At 38.8% G+C, this 22,045-nt stretch overlaps 1 long non-coding RNA gene across 2 annotated transcripts in view; it reads right to left on the bottom strand.

Moving 5' to 3' along the window:
* LOC140598563 (uncharacterized) overlaps positions 1–21,751 on the bottom strand; it is an 89,627-nt gene extending 67,876 nt beyond the window's left edge. Inside the window, exons 1-2 of one of the 2 annotated variants that reach the window (XR_012001007.1) lie at positions 21,470–21,751; positions 20,029–20,119 (exon numbers count right to left, since the gene is read on the bottom strand). This is a non-coding gene — a long non-coding RNA (uncharacterized lncRNA). The remainder of the gene's footprint in view (positions 1–20,028; positions 20,120–21,469) is intronic. The other variant, XR_012001008.1, reaches the window with a different exon arrangement.
* Between the last annotated feature and the right edge of the window lie 294 nt (positions 21,752–22,045).

Raw genomic sequence — 22,045 nt, 5'->3', positions numbered from 1 at the left:
TAATCCAGGAAGTGTGGTGGAGTAGAGGAGGAGACAGAGGGAAAGAGGGAGAAAGAGGAACACAGTCAATAAACTCTTCTTCTTTAAACCTCTAGTAGTTTGCAAATTACCTTGACTCTAAACCATACTCAAACCACATTCTTTAGGACTCTTCACACTAGGTTTTTACCCTGCCCAACCACTCCCATCCCATTCTATGCTTTAGCCAAAAACCTTCATTGGTGCTAGGAAAGATCTGTGCGTTTATTTTGCAACTCCTATCCCAGAAATTTTGCCAAATTAAATATCCTAGGTGCAGAGAACAACTCTTTGACTCAACAACAGGTCTGCCTCATGTGTTTCACATAACAAGGGCTTTATCATCTCTAGGATGCTATCATATAGTACTTCCTTAGTCTCTACAAAGACCCCATGCCTCACTCCCAACAGCAGTGCACTTTGTAATACCCGTGTGCACCTCTGTTCACAGTATCCCTGGCTACGTAGTCTCTTCTTCAACTTTTCCAAGGTTAGGGCCATGTCTGGTTGATGTTTTGTCTTGTTTTCACTTGTTATCATATCATAACTGCTGCCTGGCTGCTTTACTTTCTTGTGAGCAAGGCTTAATGACATCTGAGCTATTCAAAGGAGAATGAAAGTTCTCACCCAGAGCCCCCAGACCACTCTTCAGATCTTCCTTTTTCATGGGGTATTTTTATGGTTTGGAGATATGGACAATGGTCTAGGAATTCTTTTTTTTGTTGTTGTTATCAGTCAAGTGTAAGTATAGCTAAACTTTTCTGAGTGTATATTACATGCCCAGCATTGTGTAAAGTATTTTCCATGGATTATCTTGTCCCGTGCTCACAGCAGACCTACAGACATGTGTAGTAATATTTTCCTCAGACAGGGTAATTAAAGCCTGGTAGGTAGCAAAGCAGGGATGCCACCCTCAGCACACTGTTTGTCTAGAGCCCAGGTTTTCAACCACTATTCCATGATGTTTCTTCAGTCTGAACCCAATCATTTCCCACTCCCAGAGGCCCTCCATGCTCACAGAAGCAACCAAACAATGCTGGGCCTAGGAAGCTGTCCCCTCTCCAGAGGGTTTTATATTCTAGCACAGAGCTGGGAACTGAATTGAGACTTTGATTTTTCCACAGTTCTGCCATTTATCAACTTTGTGATCTTAATCCCTTAGCCTCAGTTACTTCATCTCTAAAATGGGGTCCATAATAACCATCTCACAGGGTAGCCATAAGAATTCAATAAGATGATGCAAATAAAGTGTTTATTCCCAGAACTGGCAGCTTGTAAGCACTCAGGAAAAATGTGATTACTATTATTCTGGTCCTCAAGGGAAGTAAAGCAGATACAAATACTTCAGTTAATGCACTTCCTATAGTTAAAAAAAAAAATTCCTCAAATCGAGCTTTCTTTTGCTTTCTTTTTCTTTCTTTCTTTCTTTCTTTCTTTCTTTCTTTCTTTCTCTCTTTCTATTTATGTATTCATGAGAGACAGAAAGGAAGACAGAGGCAGAGACACAGGCAGATGCAGAAGCAGACTCCACGCAGGAAGCCCGACACAGGACTCGATCCCAGGTCTCCAGGATCACATCCTGGGCTGAAGGCAGACGCTCAACCGCTGAGCCACCCAGGGATACCCCTAAGCATTTATTTCTATGCATTAAGATGTTAAATGTCACATATGGTGAAAATGGAAATATTCCTTTGAAACAATATCTTAACATTATTTAAATTATTAATAATAGCCAGAGGGAAGGCAGACTATAAACGAGTATCATTATGTTTGTGATTTTTAATGGTGAACATTAAATTACATTGTTGTAAACTATGAAGTATTTCACTTGATTCCCAAATTCCCAATAACTTTTCAATAAGGTAAAGAGGATGGTGTTCAAGAGAGAGGCTCAAAAAGTAGCTGCAAACCCAATATATCAGAGAGGAACAGTATATTCAGGACAGGAGGTGGGACTGGCTCTTTCACTATTTTCACTGTAGCTAATGAAAGGCAAACCCCAAAATGTTCAGAGCTCTAGGACTTTTCAGATAAATACTGGAAATGGTGAGTATGATTCATGTCCAAGATTGATTTACTGAAAAATACAGATGTGGAGAGAAAATTTCAGCATTTTAATCTTTGCTAAATATGGTCTCCTTGAAATAGGTCTGAACTGCAAGCCAAGAGATGTGGGCTCCAGTGCTGGCTCCTCCTTAACTAGCTGTGTGGCCTTGGCAAGCTGCACCATCTCACTAGGCTTAGTATCCTTATCTTTAAAAAAGAGAAGATGAGGAGCCCTGACTGCAGGACCTCACACACTCCCTCTAGCTTGAATATTCAATGGAATAAAGGACTTAGTATCTTTATTTATTTTTGGTGTTTCTTACTTTTAAAGTGGATGATCACCTTTGAAAGCATACATCTTAAATAAAATATGGATTTGAGGCACCTTAGAAAGTCATCTTCATGGCCACTGGCTGGAAGAAAATAGATTGCAACCAGCAGCTGGAGTCAATACAAAATTAAATGACACAGCAAGAGTATTCAAATATTTTCTTAGGCATAGAAATAGACCTTTTAGAATTATCATTTTTAAAATCATAACTATTTCAAAAGGTACATGGTTAGTAACCATGTAAAAAATAAGGTACAGCATGTTATAAATAAAACATGTTTTACATGGAAACCTCAATTATAGAAAGTAAAGCCTACTTATGAACTATTTTCAGACATTCAAGTTAAATTATAATTGAGAACAGCCCAATTTTCCAATTAACTTATGTTTCAAAATAGTATACAATTTTTAAAATAAGCTTCAATATAATCATACTTCTATAATTCCTCTGGATATTCTTGCTTCAGAGAGCTGTGCAAGCCCAGAGAAACAGACTAACCCTTCATACCCCAGTTTCACACATGAAATGGGAATATTAACAGCAATGCTGTACACAGTCCCTCAAACCTTCACAGAAGAGTAATATGTTCCACTAAGCTAGACTGGAAGCCGGCATTGGAAGTACTTGTCAATGGTCTAGTGGAAAGTCATTTCAAAACTGATGAAATAGCATTTCCCTTGGTAACTCAGGGGAATTTTACTGGTATGCTACAAAATCTGACTCCTGGTTTATATCAAATTTTTATTTTCTGTTGCTGTTGACATTGTTATGTCTTTTGTTTTACATTTGTTTTGGTCTTCCTTCTCCCAGAAACTATTATTTATGAGCAGATGTGTTAGTTTGCAGGCATATCTCAAAGCTATGACTTTCTTACCACTTTCTGTCAGAAGATGATCTAATCTGTGAGTCAAACTGTATTACAAACACCTAATCTTATTCTGGTCCTGATGAAATCAAACACTTTGGAACAATTTCTTCTTCATTGTTCTAGAGCATTGCCATTATGCTTCTCCTGTATTTGAGCAAACAAGAACAGATGAGAGAGGACTAGGCAAGTTAAAAATATCAGTCTGTCTGTCTGTCTGTCATCTATCTATGTATTTTTACTTAACTTCAATTTGCCAACATATAGTACAACATTAGTTTCAGATGTCGTTTTTAATAATTCACAGTTGCATATAACCCCCAGTGCTGATATAAGCCCTTTAAAAAAAAGATGACAACTCAGTAAAGATTATTGGATTATGTTCTTTGGTAAATCTATTTCTTGGCTATTCCTAAAAAGAAAAGATCACACCCAAGGACCACATTAGAATACATTTATTTGAAAACACTCCTTATCAGCTGCCAATTAAAAAAATTCTCAAGCAGCAATGAATTTAATCAACATAGACCTTCTGAGTCCCAGGCCTGAGATGCTGAAAGGAATGAATAAAGTTAAGAAGCTTTTACTTGTAACTTTTCATTCTGGCAGATTAAACAACTAAGTCTCTTTTTCCTAAATTATTAATATTTCCAGGTAAGGTGGGATTATTCAGAGGTTATTTTTCATATAATTCCCATACTCTAGCACAGGATTAGCAACATCCTTCTAATTCTTTTAATTTAAATAATGGTGGGAAGGAGGGGGGAATAAAATCATTAAGCATTGTAAACAGTCTAGCTGATAAAGAGCTTTTGTTTTTTTTAGTTTGTCTTATTATTTAATTATGTATAATTAACATAAAATGTTTATATAGCAAAATTACATACAAATGTATAATATTATCTAAGACCTGGAACAAATTTTCATAACTGAGACTCTATACAGAAATATATGTTTGAAAAATTCATTCGAACTTTAAGGAAAAATAAATAATTATTTTAAGTACAATTTTTTTGTCCTCACAATTTAAAACTACCCCAAAATTGCTTCCAGTATCATGTAAAATAAAGACAGAATTCAATAAAGGTTTTTTTTTTTTCTGGGAAACCAACTAGGGGTGGTGGAAGGTGAGGTGGGCAGAGGGTAGGGGTGACTGGGTGATGGGCACTAAGGGGCGCACTTGATGGGATGAGCACTGGGTGGTATGCTATATGTTAGCAAATTGAACACCAAAAAAAAAAAATTATAAAAAAAACAATAAAGAGCTTTTGTAGGGATATTTTTTTTGGTGAAATAAATCGGCACTGATGCATAGAAACTGATTTGAGGGAAAAGGGATACCAAAGAAGACACAATGCAAGAATATAAATTAAAAAGTAATATGAGGAAAAGGTTTCATGACTGACAGTAAATCATTTATTCATGGCCATTTATTGATACTATACTTTCAACAGCATGCTAAAGTAATACTAAAATCTTTATTTTTAGAGAAACATTTATTTATCTCAAAGGCTTAAGGAACTATTCATTCCATTTAATACACTTTTCCAATATATTTGATGTAAGATTCTAAATATAGCAAATATAGTAGAATTTTCCCATTCTTATCCCTATTATGTTTTTATTCTTTTTTTCTAGAGGTATTTGGAGGATCATAAGACAGATATTTGAGGTTCCATGTCCCCATTAGATAACTGATTTGACAAACTCTTAACTTGTGAAGATCATTTTAAGGTTTGTATAAATTCATCCTTGGCCAATATGCTGGAGTGGACTTATTATGCATTGTAAGAATTAATTATTAAACTTTCAAGAGGTTTTCAAGCCAATTGACATCCCAGGGGTAGTCTGAAACTGGCCCCATGTAGGAGTATTTACATCATGTTAATTGTCAAATGCTACGAATCAGGACTTCTCTAACCCCATATCCAGAGCTAGTTAATAAATATTTACCAGTAAGTATAAGTACACCGTTGGTCAGAGCTATTCTTTGACTTTTTCATAATATGCCAAGGAAAATAAAGCCTACTATATAATACAACTTTGACCAAAATGCCTTCTAAAATATTTTATGTTTATTTTTTGTATTAATAATTTCAAAATTTCAAGAATTGGTACTACTAAGCTTAAAAAATATGGGCCAGTCAAATCACATTAGATTAGGCTTCTCTGTTTTGATTTTAAAGTTGGAAATGATGTCCTTCAAAGATATATATTCATTTTACTCAGACACAGTAAGTTAGTGAATTTCTCCATTCACTGTAGTCTCTTCCTGCTGTCCCACCTGTTTTGAGGAGTTAACTCTGCTGATACAGCAATTGGACATCCAAAGAACACATTATTTTATAAGTAACTATATAAATGAAATATGTATGTTTACATAGTCATTTGACATTACTCTGCTGAAGTAAGACAAAAAAGTCAGAAGGCAATGGTCAAATCAATAGAAATTAGAATAAACACCAATTAAAATGTAAAAAAACCTTAGGAGGAGACAGCTTCCCAGGCCCAACATTATTGGTTTACTGTGATGGCCAGGGAGGACTTCCAAGACAGAGGAAGGACCAGATTGAGACCTAAATCAGCACCATGCTTTACTAAATAAGACCTGAACTCTTGGCAGTTTCTAACAGGCAACCAACACATATTAAACTGTTTGTAGGGATCCCTGGGTGGCGCAGCGGTTTGGCGCCTGCCTTTGGCCCAGGGTGCGATCCTGGAGACCCGGGATCGAATCCCACGTCGGGCTCCTGGTGCATGGAGCTTGCTTCTTCCTCTGCCTCTCTCTCTATCTCTCTGGGACTATCATAAATAAAATTAAAAAAAAAATAAAAAAATAAACTGTTTGTATATCAACTTATTACAGTGTTCTCCATCTAAATTGTCATAGGAAAAATAAAGTTGTTTCATTCATTTCGGCTTCAGTTTCACATCTGGGCAAAGCACACTGCTGGTAAAGACAGCTCTTATTTTCCTGGTGAAAAATGGACCCTGGGTCTCTGCACAGGAAGTATTTAGCGCCTTTGTGGCAGTGTTCAGTTTAAGCCAGACTGCAAATAAGAGAGCCATCTGTGTTTAAACATGGAAAGGGTTCACAGTAAGGGAAGAGATCTTAAACTTTTCTCTTTTCCTGGGAGTGGATCTTGCTTAGTATCCCTGAGGAAACGAGCTGTTAAGGGATGCGCTGCTCTGTGAATCACAGCTCTGAAAGGAGATACAGATGGCTGTATCTGTATACAAATATACACCAAAGTAAACCTTCCATTGTGGATAATTTAGTAGGTTGATTAGAGCACATTTCATCACTGACCAACAGAACAGAAACAACTACGAAAGCTGAAGGCTCATTCCAGAAACATCTCTGACCAAAGTTTTCTCGAGCTTTAACTTCATGGTTTTATATTTAATCATTTCAGCATTTTGCTAGTTAAACAATTCTGATATGAAATGTGAATCCCAGAAAGTGCAGTTTCATTCCACATAGCTGGAAAATTGGTAACTCATTTTTCTCTGCCACTTGTTATCGATTCGTAAAGATCATTCCAAATCCCCACTACTTATTCTGTTCATTAAATTGTCTTATTCCATGGTTTTTCCAGAAACTTTAGCCACAGTTCTAATATCTCTTTGTAAATGTTGTCTCATTTTAAATAACTGCTTTAAACAAATATTCTAAACTCACTACCAAATTTAGGGCAGCAGATTCAGACTCGAGCCCTCCAGATCACTTGTCTACAATCCATACAACACATAAGAACAAAGTCTTCCAGGGGCACCTTGGTGGCTCAATGGCTCAGGTCATGATCCAGGGTCCGGGGATTGAGTCCCACATTGGGTTCCCCATAGGGAGCCTGCTTCTCCCTCTGCCTATGTCTCTGCCTCTCTATCTCTCATGAATAAATAAATAGAATCTTAAAAAAGAAAAAGATCAAAGTCTTCTAGTTCAGGCAGGGCAAGCCCTCCAGATCGGTTACTCTTATCTCTTTTATTCACATCATCACCATTACTTATAGTTTTTCTCTAAATTTGTATTAAAGAAATCAAGTATCTTTGTAAAACTGTATAATGTAGACATTATATCAGTATTAATTTTCTTTATTAAAATCCTACTTCAGTGACTTTAACTCTGAAAAGTAAAATGACAATGTTTTTTCTTAGAACATACCAGGTATCAGAGATATTGCTGTTTCCATGCAACAGTGATATTCATGAACTTGATCAATGTGTCATCACTTAAGAATCCATAAGAATAGGATATAAGCTGGTTGGTGTGGATCTGGCTGTGTCCACTACTTTTTATTGTCTTGGAGGGCACTGGGCAAATGCTGAATTCTCTCTACAGGAGGGACAGAAATGCAAGGGTTCCCTGACCATGTCCCACTGATTCTGAATAATTTGAGGCCATGTATTATAACACTAGAACTTAAGAGTGTCAAAGTATGAGGTGGTCTAGTCCAGACTGAATCCTAATCAAGTAAATCTCTGAATGGGCCAAGCAGAACCACCCCTTTCTGTCCTTTTTCCCAGGGATGGAAGAACTGGTGGTGGTCTTGGAAAGCACTCCAGCTCCAGCTTCAGCTCTAGTTCTAGACTCTAGGTCTATCCCTCTTATCTACGGAACCATTTTTAAACTGCTAGGAAACTCTGGGTAGACCATATACCTATATGAACTGCATATTTATATAATCACTCTCTGGATGTGTTTAGATTCTTTACTATGAAAAAGGCATTGCAAATCTCACATAGGCATCTGATTCCAGGTTGGTTCCCTGTTAGATTCCAGGAGTTTTATTAAGCAAAGGAAGAAGCCCTTCACAGTTGATCTCACTTCACATGCTGGCATATAGTTCTAGGTATCGATATATCCCCACAGACCTAAACAACAGTTAAGTCCAGCAGAACATTATATGACGCACAGTCTTTCTTCACGTTGGCAGCAATAGTTTGGATACTGAGAATACGGTTGTGGGTTTTTTCCTCCTGTTGTGTTACATATTTTATCAGTAATCTGAAAATCACTATATTAACACATTTGAACTGCTTAATCAATGCTAGTAAGTTGGCACTGTCAGCCTTTTCCCTCACTATCTATACTTAATATTTCTCTTGGGTGTGTTTTTGAATGGAACAAAGAAGGATAATTCTTCCTGTTTTTCTATTTTCCTTTTCCACCTCCCTGTCCTTTGGCTGCTATTTTACAAAACATCCTAATTTATAAAAGAATGGTCTCTTACAAGAGATGAAGTACAAGAATTTTAAACCCCTTAATTGCACTGTGTGTTTCAAATCTTAAAACTGAATTCTAATTTAGTGCCTCAACATTCTAAATCAACATTCCAGGAATTTTTTAAATCTTGCAATGATGCAAAGTATCAAGTTGAAAATCAACCACAAGAAGACATAACATTTCCACACTTTTAACTTATGGGCTAAAAATGGAAAAAGATTCACATTGCTTATATTTGCTTTTGCCTGATTAATGGCAGTTATATCAGAAGGCCTTGGCCAACACTTGGGGAAAGCAGCCAATATACAGAGACAAGCCAAAAGTCACTAAAGATGAGCAAGTCACAATGCACCATCTGTGGTGGCACCAGATACCTGCATAAAATAATTTCTCAAAATAAGAGAAAACTCACTTAAGAGAAATGCAGCTTCTTTTAATTAACTTTCCTCCAGTAATTGTTATCTTTTTAGGAAATACCATAAATATCCTGCTGGATATTTATGATTGTTTGGGCAGCTTTTCTCACGAGGGCCATAATTAACAGGGAGACACAGTTTTGGTTCCCTCTGTCCCACACAAAGACAACTTGGGACTCTTAAATAATGCCTTGCTTTCAAATTAATGCAAAATGTTATTACATTAACCCAGGAATCAATTAAGCTATTTTAAAGAAATAATATATTTTTTACAATAACCAGGCTTTAGTTGAATAAGCTGAGCTGAAGTGTGGCTATACCTCCAATAACACTTGGATGAATTTAACCTAAAGGAATTACAACTTAATACAAATAGATGAGGGATATCTGGGTGGCTCAGTAGTTGAGTGTCTGACTTTGGATCAGGTAATGATCCTGGGGTCCTAGGATGGAGTTCTGCATCAGGTTCCCCTTAGGGAGCCTGTTTCTCCCTCTGCCTATGTCTCTGCCTCTTTCTATTAATCTCTCATGAATAAATAGATAAAATCTTTAAAAAAAATACAGATAGATGAGATTTCATCAGAGCACATGGCAAAATATTTTTTACCACTTTTATGTAGTTTGTTTTAAAATATGTCAACTCAGTCTTTGGAATTTTAAAGACATTTTTATATCTTCTCTAATATAATCATTTATATGTGTACTAATACAACCATCACACTTCCACATACTAGACTCTTCCTAAGTTAGGGGTATGAATTAAATTATTGTGTTTAACCACATTAGTGGAGACAGCTCTACTTTCAGCACTTGAGCCAAAGGATCAGGAATGGCCACACAACAGAGGCAATGACTTCAACACCTCACTGACCTTGACTCACAAGTATCTCTGACTTTATCACCCCTCCGGTTCCATTGTCTTGTTTAGTTCCAACCTTCATTAATTCTAAAATGGTCCATGACAGTAACCTCCTCTCTAGCATCTGGGCCTCCAAACTACCCTACACTCCATAGGAATGTGGCCATTTGACACCTGTCCTAACAGAGCTTTGGAAATTGTTCAAATGTCAATAGCCCTTAAAGTTCAAACTCTAGTAAGTCAACAATTTTCTGTTAAGCAAATCAATTGATAAACCAACCTCTTCACAATTTGTCTCTAACCTATCTCTTTGGCCTTATGTCTAACTATCCATATGCGCTCCCAAATATCCTAAACTGTAGTTTTCATCACAATGGCAAATTATAGACTATATAATCAGGCTCCCTGGGTTCTAATCTCAATAGTATCACCTTCAAAATGTGTTAGCAGGAGACCAAATACTTTATTTTTTGAAATTTCAGTTTTCCCATCTGTACAATTGGGATCAAAAGGTTGTTGTTAATTAAATGACACACACTAATATTAAATAAAGAGTAGCACAGAACATGAAGACTCCTAACTCGGGGAAATGAACTAGGGGATGTGGAGGGGGAGGAGGAGGGGGGGTGGTTAGTGGGTGACGGGCACTGAGGGGGGCACTTGACGGGATGAGCACTGGGTGTTACTCTGTATGTTGGCAAATTGAATACCAATAAAAAATAAATTTATTATGAAAGAAAAGAAAAGAAAAAAAAGAAAAGAAAAGAAAAGGAAAGAAAGAAAGAAAGAAAGAAAGAAAGAAAGAAAGAAAGAAAGAAAGAAAAGAAAGAAAAGAAAGAAAAGAAAGAAAGAGTAGCTAGTAATAATCACAGCAAACAAACACTTAATCCATGCCTTTACCCCAAACTTTCTGGCTGATGTGTCCTCCCATCTGGCATCCTTTTCTCAATGAACTCCTATATGTCCCTCAAAGATTAGTTCAAATGGCACCTGCCTTTGAAAGCCTTCCCTTACCATTTCACTTGGGAAAAGGTAGCTTTCCCCACTGCAATACGCTTACAGCATTTTGTGAATATTGTATATTACAACCTGCATCTTCATAAATCTCTATATATGTGTTCTTCCTATAGTGTAAGATCTGCATGGAAAACAATAATATCTTGACATCCCCATACTCGGTTATGGGTACACTGTACCATCCCTCACCCAAGAAAGATATAGTAAAGTCCTAATACCCAGTACCTCAAAATGTGACCTATTTGAAAACAGAGTTGTTGCAGATATCATTAGTTAAGATCATACTGGAGTAGAGTGGAGCCCTAATCCAAAACAAATGATATACTTTTAAGAAGACAGCAATGTGAAGACACAGAGTCACAAGCACCATATGAAGCCAGAGGCAGAGATTGGAGTGATATATATCTCAAGCCAAAGAGTGCTAAGAATTGCTGGCCTTCATCAGAACCTATGAAGAGGCAAAGAATTCTGCCCCAGATCCTTCAGAAGGACTGTGGCCCGACCAAAACATTGATTTCAGACTTCTAAACTACAGAATTGCGAGATAATAAATTTCCGTTGTTTTAAGCCAGCAACTTATGGTACTTCATTATAACAGCCCGAGGAAACCAATACATGTTCCCAGATTCAGGGGGAAAAACTAACATATTTGTGTTAAAGAAGCAAATGACTTTAAGAATTTTACTTAATCAATTGGGACTTACAAAGAAAAATAGGAGTGTACAGAGATGGCTAGATTAGACCATCCTAAATTCTGGCTTTAAGAATCTGTAAGTACCTGATTTCCTATTTAAGTATCATATTTAACTTCCTTGCCCACCTAAAAAATTAAGGTTATTGATGCTTTTTCTTTTAAGATTTTTTTATTCATGGGATCCCCGGGTGACTCAGTGGTTGAGTATCTGCCTTTGGCCCAAGACATGATCCTGGAGACCCAGGATCGAGTCCCGCATCGGGCTCCCTGCATGGACCCTGCTTCTCCCTCTGCCTGTGTCTCTGCCTCAGAGAGACACTGAAAGAGAGAGAAAGAGGCAGAGACACAGTCAGAGGGAGAAGAAGGCTCCATTCAGGGAGCCCGATGCGGGACTCAATCCTGGGTCTCCAGGATCTTGCCCTGGGCCAAAGGCAGGTGCCAAATCACTGATCCACCTAGGCATATCAAGATTGATACTTAAGACTTAGAAAATGTTGACATATTCCTCCTTGCCCTGTACCTACACTGACTGCTTATAAAATGAAACCTAGTATTATTCATCAGAGCAATGACATAAAAGTTTTTCAACAGGTGATTCATAAAAAATGGCATACTTATTCATCTTTATATGGTATCTATAGTCCAAGGAGATTGTGTCTGAGACTCCAGAAAGTTTTTTCCAAAGCATTTTTATTAACAACATGTTTGCTCTCAGGGACCTATTAATTTATTATAATGTAGTTATACTGATAGGCATCTTACCTAAAAACATTCATTTACATGGAAATAACAGTGTAAAGACAGATAAAAGTAGTCTTATATTTAGGCCAGAATCAAGGTCTATCTACTCTTTACGTTAGTAATTGCAGCTAAGAAGGAAGGAAAAAATATAGAATTTGGAAGGAGAAATGTAATTTCAGTCACTGTGGTTAGAAGGGACATTTATTGTATGATTGAAATAAGTCAATAGGAGAATGACAAACATTAAATGGTCTCATTCATTTGGGGAATATAAAAAATAGTGAAAGGGAATAAAGGGGAAAGGAGAAAAAATGAGTGGGAAACATCAGAAAGGGAGACAGAACATGAGAGACTCCTAACTCTGGGAACAAACTGGGCGGGGGGTGGAAGGTGAGGTGGGCGGGGGCGGGGGTGACTCGGTGATAGGCACTGAGGGGGGCACTTGATGGGATGAGCACTGGGTTTATTCTATATGTTTGCAAATTGAACACCAATAAAAAATAAATTTATATTAAAAAATCCAAAGTACACAAGGAAGGCAAAATGCCATACTTATTTGGTGCCTAAAATAACATGTTATTATAAAGTAAAGCAATTTCATTTTTGGAGCATGGAAAATCCCAAAACTATGAAAAATGTGCTTTCTGAGATCTCTAAGAGCCTTAACTTCAAAAACATGCAGTGAAGGTACTAAATAAATCTTTCAAGAAAAAGAATGCTCTGGCATGAGTCAAACATCCAGTTTGTGACACCTACATTCAATGTTGCCTCTAAAGAGATGTCTTGTCTTTCACTGCTCAGGTCCTTGAGAACCAGGCCTCACAATGAAGGAAGTCAGTATAGTCACAGTCTGGTTCTCCAGCTTCTGGAACTCCCAAGAATGCACAGATTTGATCCAGTCATCTATAATCCAACAGTCATTCAATAATCATGAGTTATGCCTTACCCTAGGCTCACCACTGATTTGCTGTTGGCAGCTTTGATTAAGTTTTTTTTTTCTGAAGCTCAGTATTCTCATCTGTAAGCAAGGATAATGATGGTATCTGCTTCCTAGGATTTGTTGTGGTAATTAAATAAGAGATGGCTCATAGGACTTCACATAGAGCCTGGCATATGATAATTACCCAATACAAGTTAACTGCTCTCTTTATCATCATTACTGGAATATGTTATAAAACTAGTAAGCAAGTTGAGGGTAGGACTGTGCCTATTACTTAATGGACACCCACACTGAACAGCTGAGACCAGTGAATGCTAAAGTAAATCTTCGTGCCAATTCCAGCCCAAAGCCTACTTCTGTAAATGTTTATTGGAACACAGCCACTCCTGATCTTTTATATGTTGTCTATGTCTACGTTACCCAGCAGATGTACATAGTTGTAACAAAAGGACTGAATAGGCTGCAGACTGTGAACCATTTATTACTTGGCTCTTTAAACAGTAAGTGTGTTAATCCTGCACTAGAGCATCGCCACTTACTATGTGGTCCTCAGCTCATTAGAAATACAGACACTGGGATCCCTGGGTGGCTCAGTGGTTTAGCACCTGCCTTCCGCCTAGAGCGTGATCCTGGAGGCCGGGGATCAATTCCTGCATCAGGCTCCCTGCATGGAGCCTGCTTCTCCCGCTGCCTGTGTCTCTGCCTCTCTCTGTGTGTCTCTCATGTAGAAATAAACAAAATCTTTAAAAAAAAGAAATACAGACACGTAGGCTCCCTTGACCTACTGAATCAGAAACTATATATTTTCACAAAATCTTCAAATGATTTACAAACATTAAGGGTTGAGAAACAGTGGTCTAGGTCAGAGGTTAACAAAATTTCTGTAAAGGGATAGAGAGTAAATATTTAAGCCTTTGTTGCAGGACTATAATATCTGTTCAAATCTGCCTTCCTATCTCAAAAGCAGCCAGAAAAAAATATGTAAATAAATGGGCACGGTTCCATGCCAATAAAACCAAGTATGGAACCTGAAGTTTCAATTTTATACAATTTTCATGTATCACAAAATATTCTTTTAATTTTTTTCAACCATTTAAAAATGTTGAAACCTTCCCTTAGCTTGTGTACCATACAAAAACAGGCAGCAGGGCAGCCCGGATGGCTCAGCGGTTTAGTGCCACCTTCAGCCCGGGGCATGGTCCTGGAGACCCGGGATCGAGTCCCACATCAGGCTCCCTGCATGGGGCCTGCTTCTCTCTCTGCCTGTGTCTCTGCCTCTCTATGTGTCTCAAGAATAAATAAATAAATAAATAAATAAATAAATAAATAAATAAATAAATAAATAAATAAAATCATTAAAAAAAAAAAAAACAGGCAGCAGGTAGGATCTGGCCTGTAGATCAGAGTCAGTAGTCTTAATCTAGGCTAATGCCACATCACTGTTTAGCCAGCAGGTTACCCCTCCTCCCATACTCTCCCCAGGACTCTAAAAACCTATGTGTATTTTCTGGCACATGTGACTTTAGAGAAGTTATCTTCTACTCATCTAACTTATCCTAAAAAATATTTCTGTTCCTCCTTTATGACTTCTAACTTGTAATATAAAGTTCCTATCAAATGATGTGATGGTGTAACTGTTTCCTTTTCTTTGGCAGATTAAATAGAACATACCAGAGAGGCTGAACTAGGAAGCTATAGGTGAATAGACAGACAGGTGGACAGATAAGATACCTGCCTCCAAAGGAATAGGAACCTGATCACAATGAAAAACTCTTTGTCTCTAAATTCAAACCAAGTATGCTGAGCATTTCTAAATATATACTCAGGATTTGTGTCTATTTGATCCACAATATCCTTCTCCTCGACTCTTCAAGTAGTCTGAAGCTATTGGAAAGTAACATAGGAAGTCTGCACATCTTGCCCTTGCCCTTCCCCTTCCAGAGACTAGTAGATCACAAGCAACTGAGAAGGAACTGCCAGAGAGGGTTCTCCATCCAGAAAAAAAAAAAGAGCTTTGCCCCACTCTCAGGGCTCTGGGACACATTGGTGGGAGATGGCTAGAGGAGGGGATCCCTACCTGCCTTTTACTTAAGCCAGTATTCTTTGTTCCTGCTTATACTGAGATCATAAATCAGTTTCAGAAGAGAAGCTTAGTTCACAGAAACCTTTAATTTATGTTCAAAGTTTATTGAAGCTAAGCTCAATAAATGGTAGATAAGAGGACTTTGTTGAGTAAACACAACATTCATAATTTAGGTTTAGCAATTTAAGAAACATGAAAGTACTCAAGATTCATCAGAAGCACAAACTATATGAACTATCTGCACAATCTTAGAAGAAAGATTTACATATACCTATAGACTTATGATATATATATATAACATTTTAATCTAAATGAATGTGTTAGAATACATTCTGACCCCTGGTCTCGGCTACCATCACATCTTTTTTGTCGTTTAACCTTACTCTGTTTTATCTTTCTACCATCATCCAATTTTCCCTCTCCTTTCTAGGATAATTTATTCTGCGAAACAGGCTGAGATAAAAACCTTTCTACATAGCCTGATAAATCTTATAATTATAAATTATTCAATAATGAAATGGTTCCCATAGTGTATTAATGAGGAAGATTTCAGCTACAAGAAACAGAAAATCCTGGCCTCACTAGCTGACATCTTAAGAAATTGATCATTTCATAAGAGAAATTCTGCAGTTAGGCAGCTACACGGTTGCTTAATTCAGTGCCTCGACAACATCATCAAGGATCTTTCCATTTTTCAATATTGCATTATTCAGGATATAGGCTTATCCTTATGTTAACTACCTTACACCATATGTGACAAAATGATATCCAGTAAAAATGCTGTGTTTTTGTGTCTCTTTAATTATGACAAAGTTTTTCCCTGAGCTCCCACAATATTCCACTTCATAGCTCATTGACCAGAAATGCATCATACCTGTTTCTAAAATATGAGCAGCCAAGAAGAATGAGATTACCATAATTGTGCTGAATGGGGAAAATATGCAGCCAAGAATATTTTATCTGGCAAGCCTGTCATTCAGAATAGGAAGAGAGATAAAGAGTGTCCCAGACAAACAAAAACTAAAGGAGTTCATAGACCACTAAGCCAGCCCTGCAAGAAATATTAAGAGGAACTGAGTGGGAGAAAAAAGATCAAAAGCAACAAAGACGGGCAGCCCCGGTGGCCCAGTGGTTTAGCACTGCTTGCAGCCCAAGGTGTGATCCTGGAGATCCAGGATCAAGTCCCATGTCAGGCTCCCTGCATGGAGTCTGCTTCTCCCTCTGCCTGTGTCTCTGCCTCTCTGCCTGCCTTCTCTTCTCTCTCTCTCTGAATTAATAAATAAAAAATCTTTTCTAAAAAAAGCAACAAAGACTAGAAAGGAACATCACCAGAAACACCAAGTTTATAGGTAACACAGTGCCATGAAATTCATATCTTTCAATAAGCAATCTGAATGTATATGAACTAAATTTCCAATCAAAATACATTGGGTATCAGAATAGATTTTTTTAAAAAGGCACATCTATATGCTACCTACAAGAGACTCATTTTAGACCTAAAGACACCCCCATATTGAAACTAAGGAGATGGAGCACCACTTATCATGCTAATGGATGGCAAAACAAAGCCAGGGTTGCCAAACTTATATCAAACTAGATTTTAAAACAAAGACAGTAACAAGTGTTTGAATGACACACTAGACCAGATGGCCTTAACAGGTATATTCAGGACATTTCATCCCAAAGTAGAATATGCATTCTTTTATATACAATGGAGTATTACTCAGAATGAAATCTTGCCATTTGCAACAATGTGGATGGAGCTAGAGCACATTACACTAAGTGAAATAAGTCAGTAAGAAAAAGACAAATACTATATGATTTCACATTCATATGTGGAATTTAAGAAACAAAACAGATGAACATATGGGAAAAGGGGGAAAAAAGAGAGAAGGAAAAAAACCATAAGAGACTTAAGGACAGAGAACAAACTGAGGGCTGCTGGAGGGAGATGAGCAGGGATGGGCTAGATGGGTGGTGAGGACACTTGTCAGGATGAGCACTGGGTGTTGTATGTAAGTGATGAATTACTGAATTCTACTCCTGAAACCAATATTGCAAATCTATGTTAAGTAGAACTTAAATACAATTTAAAAAAAAATTACCGTAATTGGATTAGGAAAGCATATGGTCATGTGAAAGATTATATTACCTGAATGAAAATCAGCATTAGAAAGAAGTGGGGAGGGATGCAGGAGCTATTACTCAGTAGTCACACAATACTCAATACTACAATCAATAAGAGGTATCCTGTTCATCAGCCTTTGAAGGTAGCCAATTAATTTGCAGGAAATAGTAACTGGGAGATTCTGTGACTACACAATTTTATATTACTGGAGTAATAAAGATCTGAAGCAGCCTCAATGTAATTACAGAATAAAGGCACATACCACAATCTGAGAATAGTTCTAGAATTTGGCAAAACCTGGTCCTAACACCTTTCAGTAAACCAATGTTCATCAAGGACTCAAGCAGTTGGGATTTATAACTGCCACTCAGGCCCCAGCCAACTTTCCCCATGATGTGATCAGTTCCAATTAATATAATACACTTTAATTTGTGTATCATTCTGTATTCAAGTATGACAAGTACCTTAAGCAAAGAAAAAAAGCAAAGTTGAATTTAAAAAAATTAAAACATTCTAATGTGACCCAGAAGCTATCAATTTGTGAATGCTGCCGGGGCGGGGGGTCTTCTCTTACAGCCTCATTTAAGGGGGCTGCAAGTGGACAGAAACAAGGCTTGGTCATTCATAGCCGATAGATGATAGAAAACTGAAATGGAAAGAGAAGTCTGTGCATTCTGTTCCTTCTGTCCCTCCCTGTTCACCCACAGTGTCCACCTAGCAGCACAAGTACAGAAACTTGGTTTCTGTAAGCCAAGAGGAAGAGAACACTGTTTCTGAGACCCAGTTGATGGAGGAGGGGCCATGGCACACAATTCCTATTTACTTTTTCAACTATTTCTTCAAACTAAGAAAAAAACCCTATTCTAAATCTAACCTATTCTAAAATTATCTTAAATTTTCCAAAAACGAGATAGAAAGCATCTCAAATTCCCCTTCATAATTTGAAAGCACAAGTTAGAAATTGAGCACCAATAAAAAATAAATTTATTATAAAAAAAGAAAAGAAACTGATGTCTGTTAATATATATCAGTACCTCATGTGTTTCAGACACAGCTATCTTACCTTCCTGTTATGTTTTGCTCTTTATTATACGAATGTACTAATGTAGCCAAGTAATTTAGGATGGGATCAACTCTAGTGGACTTCACAAGCAGGTTTAGTTTAGTTGGACAGCTATTCTTTTAAGTGTGTTGTTGCTAAAAATGTGACAGAGCTACTCTTTCTTCCATGAGTGTTCTGAAGACGTATTTAAACATTTCAACCTGTAAGAATCTGCTTAATCCCTCTGCAGAATATTAAAGGGAAAAGAAGTTACTCTTTGACCAGGAAAGTTTAAGGCATTTAAATATGATCAGATATCCAGAAATAAAATAGTACATTCCATGAAGAAACTAGGAAATCACAACACAGATACATTCATTGTACATGAAAAACTCAGAAACTTAGTATAAAAGCAAAGAAAATATTAAGTGATATTATTAAAGTAAGCTAACTAGAATAAGAAAATAACACCAAAACCACATTAATTCTATTGGTTTTTCTTGCACAGAACAGAGGGAAAATGATAAAAAATTGGACATATTAAATTTCTCCATTCTTTCCACTTTAGGGTAAAGTCTAGATCGAAAATGTTCTAAGAATTTCCTTTTATTTTATTATTATTATTATTATTCTTTTAATATTATTTATTATTATTTATATGGAGCCCAATGCAGAACCTGAACTCATGATTTGAGCTGATACCAAGAGTCAGACACTTGATCAACTGAGCCACGCAGGTGCTTCGAGAATGTTTTGAGAATTTAATGGATAATTATTTCCCTTAAATCCAAATTTTTCCTTAATAGATTTTTAAAGAACCATATGCTCCTCAATAGTACTTAGTTTTGGCTTATGAATAAGATGAAAAACGTTTGAGGGATAATGGCTTTTATGTATGGACCTGGGTGTGCATATGCACACACACACACACACACACACACACGCATGTGTGTGTGTATTTCCATCAACTGTTTATAATGGAAGTGTATCCAGAATAAGGATAAAACTACTGATTGGATTCTTAAACAATATAACTACTGCCTCAGAGTCTTAGAAAAACACTAGCTCAGAAGCTGCCAGGACTCTAAGAAATCAACCAGGATATGTACAAGCAAATGTGCAGAACATTTATTAAAAGTCCACTACCTAATCTAAGGTGATTTGAGTACATCTATAGGTGTTTATGAGATTTTATCACATATCACTATGGTTCATAAAGCATTATTTATACAAACAATAACCACAGAAGTCCAACTCTCTAAACTTTCAAGATACCACTCGGTAAAGCAATCAATTACTTTGATTTAGTACACTGCTCTGGATTTTTCCTGGATGGCAAAGCCTAGATATTGGGAAAGATGCTAAAGACACGGCCAAGCTTCAGACCTTATCCTTTCTCCCTAAAACACATTTATTTTTTTTTAATTTTTATTTATTTTTGATAGTCACAGAGAGAGAGAGAGGCAGAGACACAGGCAGAGGGAGAAGCAGGCTCCATGCACCGGGAGCCCACGTGGGACCCGATCCCGGGTCTCCAGGATCGCCCCCTGGGCCAAAGGCAGGCGCCAAACCGCTGCGCCACCCAGGGATCCCCCTAAAAGACATTTAAATAGTACCTACCGGTTGCAGACAGATATCATGTTGGTTTATGTAGATTTTCATCTATATCAAGTGTTAGTACCTTGGAGTACAAAGGATCCTTTTGGTCTTCCTAAAAACAAGGGAAAAATTGAGCAAAGGCATTCCTCATATGTGTGCTTTACTCAGTTACTTTTGCCACTTTGGCTTTGGACTTTTTGGAGTGGAAGGTGAAATCTAGATGAAAATCAGACCCTTATCGTACCCTGTTAACTCTTAACTCCTTTTCTTTTAATTCCAGTACAATACCAACTTTATTTCTTAAAGGCCCTTCCAGTTCTGTGTAATCCATAATCCCATGAAGACTTCCACAGACCCTGACCACAGCAAATTCAAATTATTTGATAAGAAGACACCCTTCAGATAAATGGGACTTTTGTGCTGCTCTTTCGAATAATCTCTGGGACCCGGTCTTGCTATTGTGGTTTGTAGTCTGTTTTTATTTAGGGTTTTTATTTATTTGAGAGAGACGCAGAGACAGTGACAGAGAGCACAAGCTCAGGAGGAGAGGGAGAAGCAGACTCCCCACTGAGCAAGGAGCCTGACGCGGGGCTCCATTTCAGGACCCTGGGATCATGACCTGAGCCAAAGGCAAACGCTTAACCAACTGGTCACCCAGGTGTCTTCTCTTGTTGTTGATCATCCTGTCTTTAGGAATTTTCTCCACATTTGGCCACACTAATCTGACTTCCCCACCTAACCCACCACCCATGCCATCTCGTGAGCGGCTTTAAACGACAAAAAGGAAAATCCTGAAAGACATCAAACTCCTAAAAGACAGGGGAATTGTTAGGGACACTCCCAGAGCTGCAGCCCACCCCCTGACTTGTGATGGTATTTGAGGGCACTGAAACCAAGGGTAGAGCAGAACACACAGTTGTCTGGTAAAGCTCAGCAGTAATGACCAACTGGTGTTTGGCCAGAAATTCAGTTTTCCCTCCTCTTCCCCTAAAGACCATTAACGTTTTTTCTTTTTTTTTTTCTTTTAAGGATTTTATTTAGTTATTCATGAGACACACAGAGACAGAAGCAGAGACAGGGGCAGGGGCAGAAGCAGGCTCCAGGCAGGGGGCCCGAAGCGGGACTCGATCCCGAGTCTCTAGGATCAGGCCCTGGGCTGCAGGCCACGCTAAACCGTGAGCCACCCGGGCTGCCCACATTTTTTCTTTAATGTGATGGATTTGGCAGGTGAATTTATTCCATCTAAATACGAATGCCCGGTCTCGATTCATTCTTCTAGCCTGAACTTTTTAAAAGTCTTCCGCCAAAAACAAACCGCCATCGCTGTACCCTCCGCCACCTCCCGCAGAACATCCGGTCATCAAATTGCATGAAAATCCTCTCCTCGCGGGGCTGCAAAGACGCATCCGATCCCTTTCCCCCGTCCCGCCCTCAGAAAGGCAGGCCCGGGGGGCGCACGTACCTCGCGGAGGCCCTGCCGGTGAGGGGGGCGGCGGCCCGGGAGCCCGCGTGCCCTCCACAGAGAGCCGTCCTCCGCGGTGCGGCCAAGGGCGCCCGGACAGTGGCCGGGCAGGGCCGCGGCGGGAGAGCGCACCTTGCGGGGTGTTTTCAGGCAGGCTTCCAGCTCGGCGGCCCGGACTCTCGGATGCGCCCCGAAACCCTGGTCTCCCTCGGGGAGTCCCTGCCGCCGCACCGCGCATGTGCTGGCAACTGCAGGCGCCCAACGGCCTCCCGCCCGCCTCTCACCTGCGCGTGCGCAGTCGCTCCTCAGAGCCAGCGGGCGCCGGAGCACCCGAAGACTGTGGGAGCGGAGCTGCTTCCGCTCAGGCGGGCGTCCCCCGGCCTGGAGCTGGTCCCGCGAAGCCTGCAGCCGCGCTCGCCGTTGACGTGCGGTAGAAAGCAAGCTCGAAGCCGGCGCTTTCCTGCCTGCGGCCAGAAGCCTCTGCCTGTACGCAGATCTGGGTCGGTGCGGCCGAGGCCTAGACGTGGGGTTCACGTGCCGTTCCACAGCCCAGCCGCTCTCGCGGGGGCGGCCGCG

The sequence above is a fragment of the Vulpes vulpes genome, chromosome 4, assembly GCF_048418805.1.
Source record: "Vulpes vulpes isolate BD-2025 chromosome 4, VulVul3, whole genome shotgun sequence".
In the NCBI taxonomy this organism is placed as follows: Eukaryota; Metazoa; Chordata; class Mammalia; order Carnivora; family Canidae; genus Vulpes; species Vulpes vulpes.
Note: the sequence above shows the minus strand (reverse complement) of the source record. Positions and strands in the feature narration are given on the sequence as shown.